General features: G+C 35.7%; 1 protein-coding gene across 2 annotated transcripts in view; it reads right to left on the minus strand.

Moving 5' to 3' along the window:
* Positions 1-24159, minus strand: part of LOC133634106 (protein sidekick-1-like) — a 962694-nt gene that overhangs the window by 790570 nt on the left and 147965 nt on the right. For both annotated transcript variants that reach the window (XM_062027111.1, XM_062027112.1), the window contains exon 5: positions 23153-23288. The gene's annotated coding sequence lies outside the window, so the exon portion shown is untranslated. The remainder of the gene's footprint in view (positions 1-23152; positions 23289-24159) is intronic.

Here is a 24159-nt window from a genome sequence, read left to right on the forward strand (position 1 = left end):
CGTATTAGTGTTGTAAAATATTGGTTGGCCAAAATTCAATAAATCAACGTCAGAACGCAACATTGATTAAACGTTGTCAAAAAGCATGTTGTTTCAACATTGTATTTGTGTTGTAAAATATTGGTTGACCAAAATTCAATGGTCAAATCAATATCAGAACACAAACATTGTCAAAAAGCATGTTGTATCAACGTTGTATTTGTGTTTTAAAATATTGGTTGACCAAAATTCAATGGTCAAATCAACGTCAGAACGCAACATTGATTAAAAGTTGTCAAAAAGTATGTTGTATCAACATTGTATTTGTGTTGTAAAATATTGGTTGGCCAAAATTCAATGGTAAAAAATCAAAGTCAGAACGCAACGTTGAGTAAACATTGTCAAAAAGCATGTTGTATCAACATTGTATTAGTGTTGTAAAATATTGGTTGACCAAAATTCAATGGTCAAATGAATGTCAGAACGCAACATTGATTAAATATTGTCAAAAAGCATGTTGAAATTGCGTATTAGTGTCGTAAAATATTGGTTGGCCAAAATTCAATAAATCAACGTCAGAACGCAACATTGATTAAACATTGTCAAAAAGTATGTTGTATCAACATTGTATTAGTGTTGTAAAATATTGGTTGACCAAAATTCAATGGTCAAATCAACGTCAGAACGCAACATTGATTAAACGTCAAAAAGTATGTTGTATCAACGTTGTATTTGTGTTGTAAAATATTGGTTGACCAAAATTCAATGGTCAAATCAACGTCAGAACGCAACATTGATTAAACGTCAAAAAGTATGTTGTATCAACGTTGTATTTGTGTTGTAAAATATTGGTTGACCAAAATTCAATGGTCAAATGAATGTCAGAACGCAACATTGATTAAATATTGTCAAAAAGCATGTTGAAATTGCGTATTAGTGTCGTAAAATATTGGTTGGCCAAAATTCAATAAATCAACGTCAGAACGCAACATTGATTAAACATTGTCAAAAAGTATATTGTATCAACGTTGTATTTGTGTTGTAAAATATTGGTTGGCCAAAATTCAATGGTCAAATCAACGTCAGAACGCAACATTGATTAAATATTGTCAAAAAGCATGTTGTATTAAGGTATTAGTGTTGTAAAATATTGGTTGGCCAAAATTCAATGGTAAAAAATCAAAGTCAGAACGCAACGTTGAGTAAACATTGTCAAAAAGCATGTTGTATCAACATTGTATTAGTGTTGTAAAATATTGGTCGACCAAAATTCAATGGTCAAATCAACGTCAGAACGCAACATTGATTAAACGTCAAAAAGTATGTTGTATCAACGTTGTATTTGTGTTGTAAAATATTGGTTGGCCAAAATTCAATGGTCAAATGAACGTCAGAACGCAACATTGATTAGATATTGTCAAAAAGCATGTTGAAATTGCGTATTAGTGTTGTAAAATATTGGTTGGCCAAAATTCAATAAATCAACGTCAGAACGCAACATTGATTAAACGTTGTCAAAAAGCATGTTGTTTCAACATTGTATTTGTGTTGTAAAATATTGGTTGACCAAAATTCAATGGTCAAATCAATATCAGAACACAAACATTGTCAAAAAGCATGTTGTATCAACGTTGTATTTGTGTTTTAAAATATTGGTTGACCAAAATTCAATGGTCAAATCAACGTCAGAACGCAACATTGATTAAAAGTTGTCAAAAAGTATGTTGTATCAACATTGTATTTGTGTTGTAAAATATTGGTTGGCCAAAATTCAATGGTAAAAAATCAAAGTCAGAACGCAACGTTGAGTAAACATTGTCAAAAAGCATGTTGTATCAACATTGTATTAGTGTTGTAAAATATTGGTTGACCAAAATTCAATGGTCAAATCAACGTCAGAACGCAACATTGAGTAAACATTGTCAAAAAGTATGTTGTATCAACATTGTATTTGTGTTGTAAAATATTGGTTGGCCAAAATTCAATGGTAAAAAATCAAAGTCAGAACGCAACGTTGAGTAAATATTGTCAAAAAGCATGTTGTATCAACATTGTATTTGTGTTGTAAAATATTGGTTGACCAAAATTCAATGGTCAAATCAACGTCAGAACGCAACATTGATTAAACGTCAAAAAGTATGTTGTATCAACGTTGTCTTTGTGTTGTAAAATATTGGTTGGCCAAAATTCAATGGTCAAATGAATGTCAGAACGCAACATTGATTAAATATTGTCAAAAAGCATGTTGAAATTGCGTATTAGTGTTGTAAAATATTGGTTGGCCAAAATTCAATAAATCAACGTCAGAACGCAACATTGATTAAACGTTGTCAAAAACCATGTTGTTTCAACATTGTATTTGTGTTGTAAAATATTGGTTGACCAAAATCCAATGGTCAAATCAACGTAAGAACGCAAACATTGACGCAATTCAAAAAGCATGTTGTGTCAACTTTGTATTTATGTTGTAAAATATTGGTTGACCAAAATTCAATGGTCAAATCAACGTCAGAACGCAACTTTGATTAAACATTGTCAAAAAGTATGTTGTATCAACGTTGTATTTGTGTTGTAAAATATTGGTTGGCCAAAATTCAATAAATCAACGTCAGAACGCAACATTGATTAAACGTTGTCAAAAAGCATGTTGTTTCAACATTGTATTTGTGTTGTAAAATATTGGTTGACCAAAATTCAATGGTCAAATCAATATCAGAACGCAAACATTGTCAAAAAGCATGTTGTATCAACGTTGTATTTGTGTTGTAAAATATTGGTTGACCAAAATTTAATGGTCAAATCAACGTCAGAACGCAACATTGATTAAACATTGTCAAAAAGTATGTTGTATCAACGTTGTATTTGTGTTGTAAAATATTGGTTGGCCAAAATTCAATGGTCAAATCAATATCAGAACGCAAACATTGTCAAAAAGCATGTTGTATCAACGTTGTATTTGTGTTGTAAAATATTGGTTGACCAAAATTCAATGGTCAAATCAACGTCAGAACGCAACATTGATTAAAAGTTGTCAAAAAGTATGTTGTATCAACATTGTATTTGTGTTGTAAAATATTGGTTGGCCAAAATTCAATGGTCAAATCAATATCAGAACGCAAACATTGTCAAAAAGCATGTTGTATCAACGTTGTATTTGTGTTGTAAAATATTGGTTGACCAAGATTTAATGGTCAAATCAACGTCAGAACGCAACATTGATTAAACATTGTCAAAAAGTATGTTGTATCAACATTGTATTTGTGTTGTAAAATATTGGTTGGCCAAAATTCAATGGTCAAATCAATATCAGAACGCAAACATTGTCAAAAAGCATGTTGTATCAACGTTGTATTTGTGTTGTAAAATATTGGTTGACCAAAATTCAATGGTCAAATCAACGTCAGAACGCAACATTGATTAAAAGTTGTCAAAAAGTATGTTGTATCAACATTGTATTTGTGTTGTAAAATATTGGTTGGCCAAAATTCAATGGTCAAATGAATGTCAGAACGCAACATTGATTAAATATTGTCAAAAAGCATGTTGAAATTGCGTATTAGTGTTGTAAAATATTGGTTGGCCAAAATTCAATAAATCAACGTCAGAACGCAACATTGATTAAACGTTGTCAAAAAGCATGTTGTATAAACGCTGTATTTGTGTTGTAAAATATTGGTTGACCAAAATCCAATGGTCAAATCAACGTCAGAACGCAAACATTGACGCAATTCAAAAAGCATGTTGTGTCAACTTTGTATTTATGTTGTAAAATATTGGTTGACCAAAATTCAATGGTCAAATCAACGTCAGAACGCAACTTTGATTAAACATTGTCAAAAAGTATGTTGTATCAACGTTGTATTTGTGTTGTAAAATATTGGTTGGCCAAAATTCAATAAATCAACGTCAGAACGCAACATTGATTAAACGTTGTCAAAAAGCATGTTGTTTCAACGTTGTATTTGTGTTGTAAAATATTGGTTGACCAAAATTCAATGGTCAAATCAATGTCAGAACGCAACATTGATTAAACATTGTCAAAAAGTATGTTGTATCAACGTTGTATTTGTGTTGTAAAATATTGGTTGGCCAAAATTCAATAAATCAACGTCAGAACGCAACATTGATTAAACGTTGTCAAAAAGTATGTTGTTTCAACATTGTATTTGTGTTGTAAAATATTGGTTGGCCAAAATTCAATGGTCAAATCAATATCAGAACGCAAACATTGATTAAATATTGTCAAAAAGCATGTTGTATCAACGTTGTATTTGTGTTGTAAAATATTGGTTGACCAAAATTTAATGGTCAAATCAACGTCAGAACGCAACATTGATTAAACATTGTCAAAAAGTATGTTGTATCAACATTGTATTTGTGTTGTAAAATATTGGTTGGCCAAAATTCAATGGTCAAATCAATATCAGAACGCAAACATTGTCAAAAAGCATGTTGTATCAATGTTGTATTTGTGTTGTAAAATATTGGTTGACCAAAATTCAATGGTCAAATCAACGTCAGAACACAACATTGACTAAACGTTGTCAAAAAGTATGTTGTGTCAACGTTGTATTTGTGTTGTAAAATATTGGTTGGCCAAAATTCAATGTTCAAATCAACGTCATAACGCAACATTGACTTCACTAGCTATCAAAGTCTCATGAGATCTGCTGAACTCTCATGTGACTGCACTTTGAATCGGAGACTAAAACTGCAAACGGTCATTTCTCGGCAGCTATCGACCGTAAAACCCAAGAGGCTGAGAACGCAAAGCAAAACCCCGAACAACTTAGATCAATAAATTAACAACCACTTCCCGAGTATTAGCGTGTTTGGTTCGAAGCCTTAAGGAGCGCGAGGAGCTGCAAACATTAGTTCAAGCGGGGGCCCCAGGACATTCCCCCAAACCCTTTGGTGTACAGGGTGGGAGGGCCGTCTCAGATCTCCCAGAAAAGTAACGGCGTCCCCCCAGGAACGTACACCGTTAGCTTTCATGTTCCACCCATCCATCCAGCTCCGTGCCCTTTTCATGTCCTTGGCAAAAGTCAATTACCTATACTGTGTATCCGTCAAACAGTGTGCACATGCGGGGTTACAATACAACTATTACAATACAACTATTACAATACAACTATTACAATACAACTATTACAATACAACTCTTTTCACTGCCACTTTTCCTATGATGGCGCCGCTATTAAGAGCCAGTCATTGGCTGCAATGTGTCTGTGTGTTACAATCATTATGGGCTCTGCGGGGTTGGGTTGGGGCGGGCGGGGGCTGGCTTTGTTTGGCGGGGGGTGGGCTCGCGTGACGTCACGCTAAAGTGGTCTGGTGTGGGTCACGGGCCGTGGGGGGGGCGGCTTCCTGGCCGTAGTTCCTGGTTGTCGGCCGCATGGACTGGGGGGGATGTCCGGGCCCTCTACTCCTCCTACTTATAGCACACACAGTCACACAAATACAGGACTTTGGGGGATTGTCCTGCGGGGAGGCATGGCGGGGGGTTGAGGATGCCTCCTATGGGGCTCCGGTCCTCCTGTCTTGTCCCCTGCTCGGCCATCCCTCAATCTTAGCTGCATATTAGACACTTAGGATTTGGAGGGCTCGGCTTGGTTGGGACCCACCAAGACCTTGATGTCCCCCAATTTTAATCGCATTATTAGTTCCCACAAGCATACATATCTCACTCACGCTACAGTACACGCATCAATAGGGACTGGAGGTCGGCTGTAATGGCTGACCTCCTAATTTTAACTACACAGTAGACACTCTGGGGGCCTTGTACACATGCATGTAGGGGGGTTGGGGTTCGGCGCACCCCTCATTGCCTCGTCGGCCGGCGCGGATTCCGGGGACTGCGTTCTGGTGGCCTGCCAGGCTTTTATTAATTTATTATTATTATTATTTTTATTTTTTTTAATGTGTATGTATGTGTATGTATATATATATATATATATATATATATATATATATATATATATATATATATATATGTGTGTATGTGTGTATGTATGTATGTGTATGTGTATGTATGTGTATGTATGTATGTATATATATATATTTATTTATTTTATTTTATTTTTTATTTGTGTGTGGCGTCGCGCGGGTCTCGCTTCCTGTTGGGTGGGGTCCGTGCCCGTGTGGCCCGACCTTGCGCTGTGGGGTCTCTGTTGGCGACCTGATGTGGTGGCGGCGCGGCGCCCGTGTCTGGTCTGGATACTGTGTCTCGGTTGTTTGGGCGGTGGTGTGTTTGTGCGGGTTTGGGTTGGGGTGGTGGGGTCTTTTGGCGGGGGGGGGGGGGGGGTGTTGGTGTCTCTTGTTTGCGTGTTGGCGTTTGGGCTTGCTGGCGGGCTGGCGCTGGCTGGTATCTGTGATCCTGTTGGCGTGTGGTTGCCGGTCGCGGTTTATTTTTTGATCGCTTTGATTTGATTGGGTGGTGCTGGCTGTCTGTGGGTGTTGTGGCTGCTGTTTCTGCTGCCGTTTGTTTGTGGTGTGGGCGCCCGTGGCTGCTGGGTCTGGTGCAGGGGGGTGGCTGATGTTGTGACCGGTGGCAGCGCGCGCGCGTGGTGGTTGTCGGGGCTGACAAACTGTGTATATGTATGTGTATGTGTGTGTGTGTGTATGTATGTATGTATGTATGTATATATATGTGCATGTGTATGTGTGTGTATGTGTACATGTGTATGTTTATGTGTATGTATATATATATGTATGTATATTTCTGGGGGTACGTTCTGGGCCTGCCTGTCGGGTGGGGGTCGGCGCCTCAGGCTACTGCATCCGGACTGCGTGTCTGGAGCTCCTGGGTCCCGCCGTCCATCCCTTCCGGGTGGCCGTCTTGGTTGGGGCCTGCTGGGTCTGGTCCCTGCGTCTACTGTGGTGGCTTGGTGCTGCAGGGTATTCCGAGGTGCTGCGAGTCAGCCAGTTGTTGGGGTAGCGACCTTGTGTGTCAGCATGTCTGTGATCTTCTTTTAATTCTTTTTTTATTTATTTATTTATTTATTTATTTTTATAAATAGATTTAATTATTTATTTATTTATTTTTCCCCCCCTTTTTTAAAAAAATATATTTTATTAATATTATTATTATTATTATTATTATGTATTTATTTATTTTATTTATTTATTCCCCTACCTCGGGGGGGGGGACTCGGCGGGGCGGTTGCTGGTTGTTCCATCTCCATCGTTGGGGTCCCTGCGGGTGGGGTGGGTGGTTCCTGTGGCCCCGTGCTGGGTGGTCCTGTGGCGGCCGGCTTGGGTGGGGTGGCCGTGGGCTGGCCTCGCCGCGCTCTCCGGGGGTGGGGGGGGGCTCGTGGGGGCCCTGTTGCCGGTGGGGCGGGGGCGGTCTTCCCGTCCGGTTGCGGGGGGTCTCCGGGCCCCTCGGGCGGGGCGTCCCGCCTTTCTGTCCGTGTGGGGTGTGGTCTCTCGCTGGCTTGGGGTCTGGCTTCCCCCTGTTTTTCTCGTGCCTTGTCCTCTGCCGGGTGCGTCTGTCTGCGGCCTGCTGCTGGCCCTTGTGGGCGGTACGGTGGGCCAGGCTCTGGGGTTCCTGTCGCTGTCCGTCTTGGCTGCGTGGGGGCGGTGGTCCCTGGTTCCCTGGGCACCACACCTACTGTTTGTGAGATGGGTTCTCGGGGAGGCTGGGGCCGTACTCTGGCTCCCGCACACACTGGGAGTCAAATGTATTGTACATGCAAATTCACATATACTCACACACATACATACAGACATACATAGGTACCTACGCTCCCACATACATATACAAATAAATACAGTACATATTTACACACTCAAAGTTCGTACATCCACACGCACATTCATTATACAAACATACTGTATACACATACTGTACATATACATTCACTGTAAAAACATACATATACACATACTGTACATACACATTCACTGTACAAACACACACATACTACACATACATTTACTGTACAAACACACACATACATATACTGTACATATACATTCACTGTACAAACACACATTTACACATACTGTACATATACATTCACTGTTGAAACACACATACTGTATACACATACTGTACATATACATTCGCTGTACACACATATACACATACTGTACATATACATTCACTGTACAAGCACACATACACATACTGTACATATACAAGTACATATGCACACATACACTCATGCACATAATCACGTTTCATCAAACATATATTAACGTTGTTGCCCTAGGGTAAACTGGGTATAACACATGGCACACTGACAAAGCTTAACCTATTGTTACTATAACAATCTACAAGGTTAAGGTTGCTTCTCTTTCTTCCCCTCCATTTTTCTGCATTCTTTCGTATCTCAAGTTATCATTACGTATATGTATTGTTGCATTTGAACAATTGTATTGTTGATAATAAAGGTAAAGTACTGGTATTGTTTATTATCAATAGCACTATTTCTATTGGTATTCATATTGCTCCATTTTTAGTGTAATAATGCTCATTGTCATTTCTGTATTTTTTTTTTTTTTTTTTTTAATTTTCGCTAACTGCTTATTTGCTATTACTTTTACCATCATATTTGTACATGTCGTATTTGCTGATGTTGCTCTGTTGTTGTTGTTGTTGTGTTTGCTGTTGTTGTTTTTGTCTCTCTGTCTAATCCCCCTCTTGTCCCCACAATTCCCCCCTCTGTCTTCCTTTTTCTCTCTTTCTATCCCCTCCTGCTCCGGCCCGGCTGCACCAAATGATAATATAAATACATTTAATAAAGTCAAAATACAAGTAAGGCAACAAGAGAAGTATCCTACACTTCTCTTTTGTAAAGTAAATCTGAACAGCCGATATGGGCATCTACATCTGCTATATGATTTGCCCGAGAAGCTGGGCAGGACATTATAAAAAAAAAAAAAAAAAAAAAAAAAAAAAATACAATCATTATGTATCACACAACTCTTATGCTTAAAGGCCGTTGCATTTTATTAGTAGATATTTTAAAAACTAAATTGTCCAAAAAATATGGTAAGTTGCAATCATTTCACTTCAAAATGTAAAATTTACATTTGTTTTTTTACCGTGAATAAAAAAAATGTAATTTTATAGTAACATTTTGGCACCCGAGCTGCCAGATTGTTTTTTTTTTTACCGCAAATCAACAACTGTAGATCTTTACTGCTGTTTTTATGGTAAAAAAAAAAAAAAAAAAGGCAGCTCAGTTGCCAGAATTTTACTGTAAATTTTACATTAGTTTTTTTTTACTGTAAAAAAAATAAATTCAATTTTACAGTAATATTTTGGCACCTGAGCTGCCAGTTTTTTTTGTTTTTTTTACCGCAAATCAACAACTGTAGATTTTTATTGCTGTTTTTACGGTTAAAAAAAAAAAAAGGCAGCACAATTGCCAGAATTTTACTGTAAAATTTACAATTTTTTTTTACTGTAAATAAAAAAAATGCTATTTTACAGCAACATTTTGGCACCTGAGCTGCCAGTTTGTTTGTTTTTTACTGCAAATCAACAACTGTAGGTTTTCACTGCTGTTTTTATGGTAAAAAAAAAAAGGCAGCTCAGTTGCCAGAATTTTACTGTAAAATGTACATTTGTTTTTCTACTGTAAATTAAAAAAAAGCAATTTTACAGTAAAATTTTGGTACCTGAGCTGCCAGTTGTTTTTTTAACAGCAAAATCAACAACTGTAAATTTTTACAGCTGTTTTTAATAGTAAATAAAAAAGGCAACTCAGTTGTCTGTATAATTTTTTTTATTTTTTTTTACTGTAAATAAAATACATTTAATTTTACAGTAATATTTTGGCACCTGAGCTGCCAGTTTTTTTGTTGTTTTTTTTACCGCAAATCAACTGTAGATTTTTATTGCTGTTTTTACGGTAAAAAAAAAAAAGGCAGCACAATTGCCAGAATTTTACTGTAAAATGTACATTTGTTTTTTTACTGTAAATAAAAAAAATGCTATTTTACAGTAACATTTTGGCACATGAGCTGCCAGTTTGTTTGTTTTTTACTGCAAATCAACAACTGTAGGTTTTCACTGCTATTTTTATGGTAAAAAAAAAAAAGGCAGCTCAGTTGCCAGAATTTTACTGTAAAATGTACAATTGTTTTTTTACTGTAAAAAAAAAGAAGCAATTTTACAGTAAAATTTTGGCACCTGAGCTGCCTTTTTTTTTTTTTTTTACCATAAAAACAGCAGTGAAAACCTACAGTTGTTGATTTGCAGTAAAAAAAAAACTGGCAGCTCATGTGCCTAAATGTTAATCTTAATGTTCATAAATTTTACTGTAAAATGTACAATTGTTTTTTTACTGTAAATTTTAAAAAAGCAATTTTACAGTAAAATTTTGGCACCTGAGCTGCCAGTTTTTTTAACAGAAAAATCAACAACTGTACATTTTTACTGCTGTTTTTTTTATAGTAAATAAAAAAGGCAACTCAGTTGCCAGAATTTGTCTGTATAATTTTTTTTATCTTTTTTTACTGTAAATAAAAAAAAATCAATTTTACAGTAAAATTTGGGCACGTGGGCTGTCAGTTTTGTTTTTGTTTTTTGTTTTTTACCGCAAATCAACAACTGTAGATTTTTACTGCTGTTTTTATGGTTAAAAAAAAGGCAGCTCAGTTGCCAGAATTTTACTGTAAAATGTACATTTGTTTTTTTTACTGTAAAGAAAAAAATGCAATTTTACAGTAACATTTTGGCACCTGAGCTGCCAGTTTGTTTGTTTTTTTACCGCATATCAATAACTGTAGATTTTTACTGCTGTTTTTATGGTAAAAAAACAAACAAAGCAGCTCAGTTGCCAGAATATGTCTGTAAAATGTTGTCTTTTTACTGTAAATAAAAAAATGCAATTTTACAGTAAAATTGTGGCACCTGAGCTCCCATTTTTTAAATTTTTTTTTTTTTAACCGCAAATAAACAACTGTGAATTTTTACTGCTGTTTTTTTATAGTAAATAAAAAAGGCAACTCAGTTGCCAGAATTTGTCTGTATAATTTTTTTAAATCTTTTTTTACTGTAAATAAAAAAAATTCAATTTTACAGTAAAATTTGGGCACGTGGGCTGTCAGTTTTGTTTTTGTTTTTTGTTTTTCTACCGCAAATCAACAACTGTAGATTTTTACTGTTGTTTTTATGGTTAAAAAAAAGGCAGCTCAGTTGCCAGAATTTTACTGTAAAATGTACATTTGTTTTTTTTAACTGTAAAGAAAAAAATGCAATTTTACAGTAACATTTTGGCACCTGAGCTGCCAGTTTGTTTGTTTTTTACCGCATATCAATAACTGTAGATTTTTACTGCTGTTTTTATGGTAAAAAAAAAACAAACAAAGCAGCTCAGTTGCCAGAATATGTCTGTAAAATTTACATTTGTCTTTTTACTGTAAATAAAAAAATGCAATTTTACAGTAAAATTGTGGCACCTGAGCTCCCATTTTTTTGTTTGTTTTTTAACCGCAAATAAACTGTGGATTTTTACTGCTGTTTTTATAGTTTAAAAAAAAAGGCAGCTCAGTTGCAGAATTTTACTGTAAAATTTAATTTTTTTATTTTACTGTAAATATAAAAAATTCCATTTTACAGTAACATTTTGGCACCTGAGCTGCCAGTTTTTTAGTTTTTGTTTTTTACCGTAGTTATTATCTATTGTGCTCAAGTTCTACTGTTCTATCTGTGCAAAAGCACACATCTTTTTATCTTCCACTGCGAGTTGCCTCGCAGCAGCAGTTTGTTTCCAGACCCTGCCTGCTGACAGCAAACGACGGACTTCGAGTACCTCAACGCAGACAAAACAGAGACAGGGTGAAATCACGAGTGTCAGCACATTTCCATTCTGAATAATCACGCATTGTGTCTAGTTGGGCTGCTTGCATTACCCCTCCCTTCAGAAGCAGCCTCAGTGATGTTAACTAGGGACCTCCCGAATAAATAGAGGAGCGCGGGGGCTGTACCTTAGAGCGTAGGGTGAAACTGTAACCGAGTGTGCAGCTCAATACGTTTCTCCTCATGAGCAAAATTCAACTCTGTCTCTGCTTGATTCCTTTCTTCTTGTCTCGAATAGATAGTTTGGTGTTTGAACCTGACACTGTGTCCGAATAGCACAATCTTTTTTAGCTCACACACTCACAGAGAGGCACTTTAATGCCAATATCGTCGCGGATGGAAGAGCATTTGAAGTATTTGTTCTCGAGATAAAAGTCCGAAAGCGAGTCAGAGCTTTTCCTCCTGTTGCTCACACTTAGAGAGAGAGACTTAGACTTATACTGTATATTATATTATTATTTAATAATTATATATTATATTATAAACCCGGCCGAGTCATACCAAAGACTATAAAAATGGGACCCATTACCTCCCTGTATGGCACTCAGCATCAAGGGTTGGAATTGGGGGTTAAATCACCAAAAATGATTCCCGGGCGCAGCACCGCTGCTGCCCACTGCTCCCCACTGCTCCCCTCGCCTCCCAGGGGTTGATCAAGGGGATGGGTCAAATGCAGAGGACAAATTTCACCACACCTCGTGTGTGTGTGACAATCATTGGTACTTTAACTTTAATTATATATTACATATTATTAAAATGTTATAAGTACACCTCTGCATAGCATTGCATCCTTATGAACATTAAAGAAAAAAGAAAGAAAAAACAGTAAAGTGCAATTTTTGCCTGAAATTGTACTTGTTTTTAAATCCTTATTTAAAGTATGAACATTTTTTGACCGACTTGAACCATCTGATACTGGGAAAAAAACCCACAAAAAAAACTCAATAAATAATAATCAATTCAAATTGATGAAGAGCATAATATACAAAACACTTTAACCTACAAAACAAAAATGAAAAACACAAATTGTGCGGATTTTCGAAATCCAAATGAATCAAGATAAAGGACTACAATGAGCACGCTTTGCTATTTGAAGCGGGTATCAAGCATGATACTGATAAAGCCCCCCACCCTCCACTATTTGAGAGGGACTGCAGTAAATGGAGAAACGGTACCACTTCTATTTTTACGGTAAAACTATTTTACTGTAAAATCTGCCTTTTTTTTTTTCTTCTTTACAGTGCACTGACTGACCTGAAGAATTGCAGCTGCGACACAGAAAGAAAAGAAAAAAAACGCCTACGGTTGGGCAAAAAGCCAAGGACTCGTGACAAATATTCCCCCTGAAAACATGTCTGGAAAAGGACAGGGGTCGTCTTATATCCCGAACAAGTAATTTTTACACACGGTGTGGCAGTTAAGAACCATAAACTGAGGCGATAAATCCTCAGCATGCTGACCTTTAATGTGTCACTTGCACACCTTTTCATGTGCGTGGAGTGTTAATTATTGTACAAAGCCCACTTGCAGCGCTCTATCATTAAATCGCTTCATTCGCCTTTCACTCAAATCAATTTGTCACCACCAAACCAGAAACACTAAAGTGCTTCAGCGTGAAGTTTTACATTTAATCAAAGTTTAACCGCTCAAGTAAGAAAAAGTGCATTTTTGGCAAAGGGAAGCAGGAGAAGCACATACTTAATTTGATCATTAATATCTTTTAAATTCATATGCAAGCATTTAGGCTTTTAAGTCGCAAATAAAAAAGTAAATCCACTGGTTTTGTCGAAGTTGACGTGATAATAACGAGTAAAAGCACTTTTTTTAACGTTTGTAAAAGAGCGTTTGTGTCCATTTTTTTTGGACATGTTTAAAAAATAAACAAATTGTTTCTAAAACAAATATTTGCAGAAAGCAAGCAAATTGTTCAGTCCCATGAGAGTATAAAACATTTGAAAATGATCCTTCTCAGGTAGCGAGTCTTAACTTTTCCACTACAGAGGGGCCCGGGGGCCTCTCAAATATTAACATTGATTTTATTGCTATTCAATAATTACACCTAACCTACTAACAGTTTAATGAAATAAGCCTTTGCAAATGATATGAAAGGATGTGTTAATCACGAAGATTATTATCAAGGCTTAGGTCAGACTGATTACAAAAACTGAGGAAATGTTAATTTACAAATGATTACACCCTAACTAAAGTGTTAATAAATAATGATAATATGTATGTTTCTTCAATAAACTGTAATTAAAATTTGAGAGCAAATTAAAATACAGCTTCATCACTTTAGTCATAATTTTTGCGCTTAAGAAACTTCTCTATGACTTTAGCTCCAGACTTCTTCTGTTTATTTGATATTGTCATTACTGCCAAAAGTGGTGGAAAAGTGTATTACAACTGAGTACCGCTGCCTTTGCCGGTCAGTCTGCCTGGCTTCATTGTTTGCTTCGTGCAACAAGTTATGAGAGTATTCCTTGTTTTTTGCCTATGCTAAGTGGTAGCCTTAGCTTCGAGTGTGATCGGCACGTTGTTCCGTCCACTTGTTTTCTGTTTTGGCACTTGTTCGAGTTTTTGAGAATAAATCATGTTCCTACCTGTTCGTCCTGTCCAGAGTGGTCCGTTTGCATCCCGGGGGAACAAACCTCGCAGCAAGCTGCGACCCCCCCCCCACCCCACCGTGACAGAATGAAACCAGCCCGACTGACCGGCAAAGGTAGGTTTAAATAATGTCTCTGATTAGTGCTCGGGGAACAGGTGAGCGTCCCGAACACCAATCAGAGGCAGGTGAAAATAATAAGCAACCATGGTAACTAAATCCCTCAGTTCCTGCACAAAACAGGAACTGAGGGAGTCTAAAACTAACCGAAAATACCAAAAACATGATCCGGGCCACGGATCATGACATTGGTGACATAAAACCACATCAAAAGTAGCATTCCACGTTATCTCAAGATATCGCTAACAGTGTTGTAATGGACCTAAAAGTAATACATTAGATTACTCATTACTATTAAACCACAGGTGTCAAACTCAAGGTCCGGGGGCCAAATCTGGCCCGCCACGTTATTTTATGTGGCCCGTGAAAGCTCGGAAATGATATGCGTTAATAAAATGCTTAATCTGTTCTTACTAAATATATTTCTTCTTTCCCTTTTGACATTAAAAATTAGAGATGTCCAATAATGGCTTTTTTGCCGATATCCGATGTTCCGATATTGTCCAACTCGTAATTACCGATTCTGATATCAACCGATACCGATATATACAGTCGTGGAATTCACACATTATTATGCCTAATTTTGTTGTGATGCCCCGCTGGATGCATTAAACAATGTAACAAGGTTTTCCAAAATAAATCAACTCAAGTTATGGAAAAAAAATGCCAACATGGCACTGCCATATTTATTATTGAAGTCACAAAGTGCATTATTTTTTTTAACATGCCTCAAAACAGCAGCTTGGAATTGGGGACATGCTCTCCCTGAGAGAGCATGAGGAGGTTGAGGTGGGCGGGGTTGGGGGGGCGGGGTAGAGGGGGAGTAGCGGGGGGGTGTATATTGTAGCATCCCAGAAGAGTTAGTGCTGCAAGGGGTTCTGGGTATTTGTTTTGTTGTGTTTATGTTGTGTTATGGTGCGGATGTTCCCCCGAAATGTGTTTGTCATTCTTGTTTGGTGTGGGTTCACAGTGTGGCGCATATTTGTAACAGTATTAAAGTTGTTTATACGGCCACCCTCAGTGTGACCTGTATGGCTGTTGACCAAGTATGCGTTGCATTCACTTGTGTTTTTGAAAAGCCGTAGATATTATGTGATTGGGCCGGCATGCAAAGGCAGTGCCTTTAAGGTTTATTGGCGCTCTGTACTTCTCCCTACGTCCGAGTACACAGCGGCGTTTTAAAAAGTCATACATTTTCCTTTTCTAAACCGATACCGATAATTTCCCATATCACATTTTAAAGCATTTATCGGCCGATATTATCGGACATCTCTATTAAAAATCATGTACTGCATGCAATTGCGTATCTTTTAAAATTCAATATTATCAAAATCTAAATATTATATTATCATGTATTCCAAAAATATTTTTTTGTTAAAACAAAGATAAATACTGTACTTAAATATCTGCTCGACTTATGATTTCAAAACAAATGATCAATCAAATTGTAGACTGTAAGATGGACAATAGAGTTTAAGGTTAAATTCCGCCGTTTTTTTTTTTTACCGTAAAATCAACTTTGGTACTGTTTTTTTTCCATATACAGTAAGACACTAAAACATTAAAAAACAAAACAAAAAAACATTAAAAGAACATTATTTTACGGTAAAAAAAAAACCCCAAAAAACTGGCAGCTCTGTTGCATGAATTTTACCGCTAAAAACAGTGGTATTGTTTCTCCATTCCATTCCATTTATACCATTTTTTTATATGCTGTAAAAAACCCCTCTGCTTTTACTGTAACATTCTGGTGACTGAGCTGTCAGTTTTAAAGTAACATTTAAATATTTTTTTTGCAGCTTATGTAAAAAAATATATTGTTAATGTATTATATATATACATGTTTATTCATATACCGTATTCCTCATTGTTAAATGCGGCCCTCTGAGGGCAACCATAACTGCGATGTGGCCCTCAATGAAAACCAGTTTGACACCCCTGTACTTAATGTTACTAACGACACAGCTTAGTAGTAAGTTCATGTTTGTAGCACATTCCAAGATCATTTATTGATAGTGTCTGCTATTTAACATTAGCATAGCCATTACAGACCTAATATTGGCGCCAATATTGTAGCGGGCATCATGTCAGTTTGATGCTATATGCGCTAGTCTTGATGGGAAATGTGGTCTTCTTCTGGAAAAACACTACCAACTTTGGTCCACTGGCGCCGCCAAAACCAACCAAAACTGAACGTTCTTAAGTGGGGCTCTAAAGAAGTTAAAAAGTTAAAGTACCACTGATAGTCACACACACACTAGGTGTGGTGAAATTACCCTCTGCATTTGACCCATCCCCTTGTTCCACCACTTGAAAGGTGAGGGGAGCAGTGAGCAGCAACAGTGGCCGCGCCCGGGAATCATTTTTGGTGATTTAACCCCCAATTCCAACCCTTGATGCTGAGTGCCAAGCAGGGAGGTAATGGGTCCCATTTTTACAGTCTTTTGTATGACTCGGCCGGGGTTTGAACTCACAACCTCCCAATTTCAGGGCGGACACGGTATAAAAATGTGATGTTTTATCTGTGAGGGTATTTTTTATTATTTTCAATTAAATATTCAAATAATTAGTGTATATCAGTCTTTGCTTTTTAATATATATATATATATATATATATATATATATATATATATATATATATATATATATATATATATATATATATATATATATATATATATATATATATATATTGAGGCTGTTATTGAGTAAAATTCCAACTTTTATCATAATATTGCAAAAATGTTCAGTTTTTCTTGTAAAATGTTAACTTGCGTTGAGTAAAATGACGACTTTTATTATAACACTGGCAAAATTCTAAGTTTTTCTTTTGAAATTGTGACCTTTTTCTTGTGAAATTGTTTTAATTAACAATTTTAAAAAAAAAGTTTAATTGATGCACTTTCAATCTTTTCTGTTACTTTACTTCCTGCTGACTTCCTCTTTTTGAAGAAAAAACTTATATATATATATATATATATATATATATATATATATATATATATATATATATATATATATATATATATATATATATAAATATAATAATAATATAGAATTAATATGTTGCTATTTCTGTGTTGTGTTTTCCTTCACAGATTTTGCCTGACTGTTTAATGGTGCCAAAATGTCAAGCAAAATGAAACATCCCTTCACGTTGTGCTCCAGTTTCGCTCAGATTAAACAAACAAAAAAAAGAATAGCATATTTTAATTTATGCTAATTGCAATCATTTCGGAGGCTCATTTTGTGCACTTGGGTTGCAGCCAAGGCTCCAAATTCAGGTTAATAGTAATGTAAATGTAGCATTGTTCACTGTCACCATGTACTGTAGCCTACATCTGGGTTACACACACACACACACACACACACCACACACACACACATTCTTGTATGTCTTACCTTCTTGAGACCTCCGAATAATGCCTACCTCTTTAGGACCACACCTTTCTAGATATATAAATATTTGTATTTACAACATTAATTATATATACATACTATGCAAGATTTAAAGTTTTTTCTTCAAAAAGAGGAAGTCAGCAGGAAGTAAAGTAACAGAAAAGATTGAAAGTGCATCAATTAAACTTTTTTTAAAAAATTGTTAATTAAAACAATTTCACAAGAAAAAGGTCACAATTTCAAAAGAAAAACTTAGAATTTTGCCAGTGTTATAATAAAAGTCGTCATTTTACTCAACGCAAGTTAACATTTCACAAGAAAAACTGAACATGTTTGTAATATTATGATAAAAGTTGGAATTTTACTCAATAACAGCCTCAATTTGACAAGAAAAGCTTAAAATTTTGGCAATTTTATGAAAAGAATCATTCTTTTACTAGACAAAAGTCACAATTTTATCATAAAACTTTACATTTTTGGGAATATTATAATAATAATCGGAATTTTATTTGGCAAAATGGTGACAAAAGTCGGAATTTTACTCAAAGAATTTCACTATTTTACAAGAACAACAAAACAATTGGCAATATTGCGTTAAAATTCTGAATTTTACATGACAAATGTCACCATTTTGCATTAAAAATTTATAATTTTACATAAAGAAGTAATAATTTTACCAGAAATGATTGCAATATTACAGAAACAGAAAGAATATGAGAAATTGTTCCCAATTTTATAAGAAAAAAGTCGACACATTGTGAGAAAAAGACTGCTTTTATTTTTTAATTTTTTTAATTTTAATTTTGGTTTGTAATTGTTTTTTAATCTTCATTATATACTTTAAGTTATTACAGTATGTCTCTTTATACATTGTGGAGGGGGGCGTGGCCTGCGGGCCTGCCGCCGAACGGGGTGTGCAAGGACCAGCCTCGAAGACATCGACAGGTGAGTCGATGGCCCAGGTGGACCTTGTTATCTAATCACCTGTCGCCTTTATTAGCGGTATTGTGACAAAAGTAATCATTTTATATGTCAAATGTCACCATTTTGCATTAAAAATGAATAATTTTACATAAAAAAGTAATAATTTTACCGGAAAATATTGCAATATTACAGAAACAGAAAGAATATGAGAAATTGTTCCTAATTTTATAAGAAAAAAGTCGACACATTGTGGGAAAAAGACTGCTTTTCGTTCATTTTTTTTTTTTTGTAATTGGATTTTAATCTTCATTATATACTTCGTTATAACAGTATGTCTCTATATACATACAGTACTTACCGTATTTTTCGGACTATAAGTCGCAGTTTTTTTCATAGTTTGGCCGGGGGTGCGACTTATACTCAGGAGCGACTTATGTGTGAAATTATTAACACATTACCGTAAAATATCAAATAATATTATTTAGCTCATTCACGTAAGAGACTAGACGTATAAGATTTCATGGGATTTAGCCATTAGGAGTGACAGATTGTTTGGTAAACGTATAGCATATTCTATATGTTATAGTTATTTGAATGACTCTTACCTTAATATGTTACGTTAACATACCAGGCACGTTCTCAGTTGGTTATTTATGCGTCATATAACGTACACTTATTCAGCCTGTTGTTCACTATTCTTTATTTATTTTAAATTGCCTTTCAAATGTCTATTCTTGGTGTTGGGTTTTATCAAATACATTTCCCCAAAAAATGCGACTTATACTCCAGTGCGACTTATATATGTTTTTTTCCTTCTTTGTTATGCATTTTCGGCCTGTGCGACTTATACTCCGAAAAATACGGAGTATAATTAATTTTGGCCAAAGGGGGGCGCATTTCAATTTCTCACACACACTTGTTATTTCATATGTTGACCAGAGGGGGAAGCACTTTTAAAACCGACACACAGTCAATTTGAAAAAAAACCCTCCTTTTTGGGACCACCCTCATTTTGATAGATCTCACCAAATGAGACATTCTCTATTAGATGCAATGGTTTTCCGTATTGGGACCATGATTTATGTCCTAACTTGTTCACCGTTCCTCATATGGACGGTACTTTTCCTTGTTGATGTCTCAAGAAGGGTAGAAATACAAGAACACACACACACACACACTTCAACAGGACTTGCACTCACCTGGCTGAGCTGGTTACTAGTGCATGTACATCCCCGACATGCTTTCCACATGCACATCTGTCACAGATGCATTTCATGTCACGCTGTAACCCCCTCACATCGCTCTGTGACTCAACCCCACACACACATGAATGCACACACACACACACACACACACACACACACACACACACACACACACACACACACACACACACACACACACACACACACACACACACACACACACACACACACACACACACACACACACGCACACACACGCCCTTAATACAGATGTCAGAATGAATCAGTGGACAGTTTGCTATCCTGCTTGTCAGAGATTAAACAAGGTGGATCATATCAACAAGGATGGACAATCAATGCACAACCTTGAGGCGTTCTATCCTCACCATAAAGACTTTCAACGCCGCAGCTTAAAGACGCTGGCGTCATCTTCTCGACTCGGAGGCAACAAAAGACTTCCACAGAGAAGTGTGTGTGTGTGTGTGTGTGTGTGTGTGAAGAACTGTAAAGAAATGCCACACTCATTTCTCTTTTTTCTCAATGCAATAAAAAAAAAAAAAAAGGTGTGTCCCATCAGGTCACAGAGCTACACTGCCCCCTACAGACCAACCCGCCCTGCGTCCATTCATGTATTGTTGAAAACTTTATTATTAGACTTAGACCTAGACAAAATGTATTGATCCTAAAGGGAAATTGTTCCACACAGTAGCTCAGTTTCAAAGGATGGAAAGGTTAAAGATGGAAAAGATAATGCAGGTATTAAGTAGACTAAAAATGTACCATAGTAGCAATATATATATATATATATATATATATATATATATATATATATATATATATATATATATATATATATATATATATATATATATATATATATAACCACCCCTCCACTATCTGACGCGACGATAGTCTTTAAAATTGTTATAAGAACACCTCTGCATAACATTATATCCCTATTAACATTAAAGAAAATTTTAAAAAACAAACAAATTTAGATCAACGTACAACAAAAAATAACAGAAAAGATTTAAAGTGCATCAATTAAAAATAAAAATAAAAATGAATTTATTAAAACAAATTTAAAAAAAAAAAATCTTTATTTAAACTTAAATTTTTGGACCAATTTAAAGCATTTGATACTGAAAAATAAAATAAAATAAACCCAATAAAAAAATTATAAATTCACATTAACCCAGGAACACGATATATAAAACACGTTAACCGACAAAACAAAAACGAATAAAACCATTTCAACTGATATTTTTCATCAAAAAGAGGAAGTCAGCAGGAAGTAAAGTAACAGAAAAGATTTAAAGTGCATCAATTAAAAATAAAAATACAAATAATTAATTAAAACAAAAAAACAAAACAAAAATCCTTATTTAAACTTAAATTTTTTGACCGATTTAAACCATTTTGTACTTAAAAATAAAATAAAATAAACCCAATAAAAAAATAAAAAAATCACATTAACCCAGGAACACGATATATAGAACACCATCACCGACAAAACAAAAACGAATACAACAATTTTAACTGATATTTTTAATCAAAAATAGGAAGTCAGCATTAATGACTACAACAAATAGTTGTGGAGTGCACAGCTTTTCGTAGCGGGGTTTGAAGCAGGATATTGCACGATACTGATAAAGCATATTCCTCGAAGTCACGTGCAGTTACACATAATCACAAAATGCTTTTTTTTCTTTTTGAGAAAGTTAGATTTTGTGTTTTGTTGTTTGTTTTCTTTGCTGCTATTTTAACTTTTTTTTTTTTTTTTTAAATAATATATGTATAAACAAGGTTAATTATTCACAATTTAGCATGTTGCATTAAATGGACATTTTATTAGTCATTTAAATTTTTGTAACAACTGAATGAGCAGCACAGTTAAAGTAAAAATAAATATTTATGAATGAATTAGTCATCTTTGTTGTTAATAAGCACATGCCTGAAATAACCTAAGCCGCCATGGAAAAATTAGAGCCATTAAATATGTGTTTGCTTTATTATCTGATTAGTCCACTAATCGTTAAGATAAGCAATGACTAATCGACTATCAAAACAATTGTTACTTGCAGCCTTATTTGTTTTCTGCAATGGAGGTTAATTATTATTAACTTAGTGGAGTGGCTCCACACTGTGTATGTGTCAGAATAATTGTATCTGAGTTATCACAAAACTTTGTGTTGCCATGAGTTCCCGGCGAGAAGAGAAAAAAGCTGTCTTTGATCCTACTAAGAAGAAGGCTTGTAAAACTCCACTGTGTAGGATGGGAAGCAACATGAAGGTGTTCTGTTTCTCTGATGTATTGTAATCCACAGATAGATTTTGTCTTGACCCGAGAACTACAAAGCGGAGAGAAAGCAGGACCTGCCCAAGCTCCAGGCACCTCTTCTTTGAACTGTTTTACGACTTCTTTGAACCGACCTTTTTCTTTGAACTGTTTTGTAATCAAAGGCGATGGCTGTTTACGACCCCCGTCCCTTTAGAAACAGCTGTTGCCATGTCATCAGGGAAAGTCCAAATAAAAGAGGAGGCGTACAATCTTTCGTCAGAGCGTGGTGGAGACTGTACAAGAGTACAGCCCAGATGTTTCTCCTCAATTGAGCCAAATTTAATTCTGTCTCTGTTCAATTCCTTGCTTCTTGTCTTGTTTAATAGATGTCATCAGTGTTTGAACCTGACAGTATGGCCGCTATTGTAGCTAGTCAACCAGGGGACTCAAAATAATGATTATATTATCCTGAGCGGATCTGCGTTTGTGATGGACATTAAAAGGCATTAATCGGCAATGATGATCACATACTTTTTCACAAAAATCGTCCGATACCGATCAGTGGCTGATTGATCGCCACATCCCTAATTTGTAGAATCATGGGAAAACATTTAACATGTGGCCAATATGAAAACATTAGAAATTTGGGGTAAGATTTTCAAATGTTTAACCGCCGTACGAGTGCGAAAGGAAGTGAACTTTTCTATGTAAAAGATGATGCTTATATTTGATGAGTGACACACTAGATAAGAAGCGTTACTGAAGCTGCACATGTAAGTGTAAAAAGTTGATATAAACAATTAAAAAACACGAAACGTGCACTCACTCACAATATAAGACGCCCCAGAAAAACTTCTGGAGATACGTTCTGGAGACCTCCACACGTAAACCAGCAGGCGGCGCCAAGCGACTTCCCCGCCGAGTCAGAGCTTTTCTTCCCGTCGCTCACACACACCAGTGTCCTCACTGCAAAAAGTCAGTGTTCAAAAACAAGAAAAAACAAAAACAAAAATGAGGGGTATTTTATTTGAACCAAGCAAAATTATCTGCCAATAGAACAAGAAAATTCGGCTTGTCAAGACTTTCCAAAACAAGTCAAATTAGCTAACCTCAATGAACCCAATAATACCTTAAAATAAGTATATTCTCACTAATAACAAGTGCACTTTTCTTGGTAGAAAAAAAAAGAGACTTTTTTGCTCAATATGTTCAAAAATATTCTTAAATTAAGTAAATGCTAGTGCCATTATCTTGACATAATGATATGCGCTCGGCATCATGATTATTTTTTTTTATGCTTGAAGTAAGAAATTATTACTTTAAAAAAGCAGTTTTATACTTGGGAGTGTTGATGACACAGCTTTGCAACACTTGATATTCTAGTTTCTAGCATGTTTTACTCAATATAGGTCATACAATCTCAGCAACAAGCTGTAATATCTTACTGAGATCATTTAGGACCAAAACCCTTAAAACAAGTAAAACACTAACATAAAATCTGCTTAGTGGGAAGAATTATCTTATCAGACAGAAAATAAGCAAATATCACCCTTATTTGAGATATTTAATTTGACTTACATTTCAGTTTTTGCAATGCTGGAGACGCAGCATCAGGGGGAGAAATCGGAGTCTTAAAGGTTAGTGTTCCTCAAATAGGAGATTTTCATTATGTGTGTCTACGCTCTAGTATTCATCTTAGAACGATTCAGGTTCTCAATTCATTCAACATCAGGGGGGGTCGTGGAAATGTCTGTCCCCCAAGTAGGCCATGACAGAAAATCAGTGATGAGCACTCCATTTGAGGATGAGCTATGATTAGCAGTGTACAATAAATGAA

Source organism: Entelurus aequoreus, linkage group LG18 (assembly GCF_033978785.1).
Source record: "Entelurus aequoreus isolate RoL-2023_Sb linkage group LG18, RoL_Eaeq_v1.1, whole genome shotgun sequence".
In the NCBI taxonomy this organism is placed as follows: domain Eukaryota; kingdom Metazoa; phylum Chordata; class Actinopteri; order Syngnathiformes; family Syngnathidae; genus Entelurus; species Entelurus aequoreus.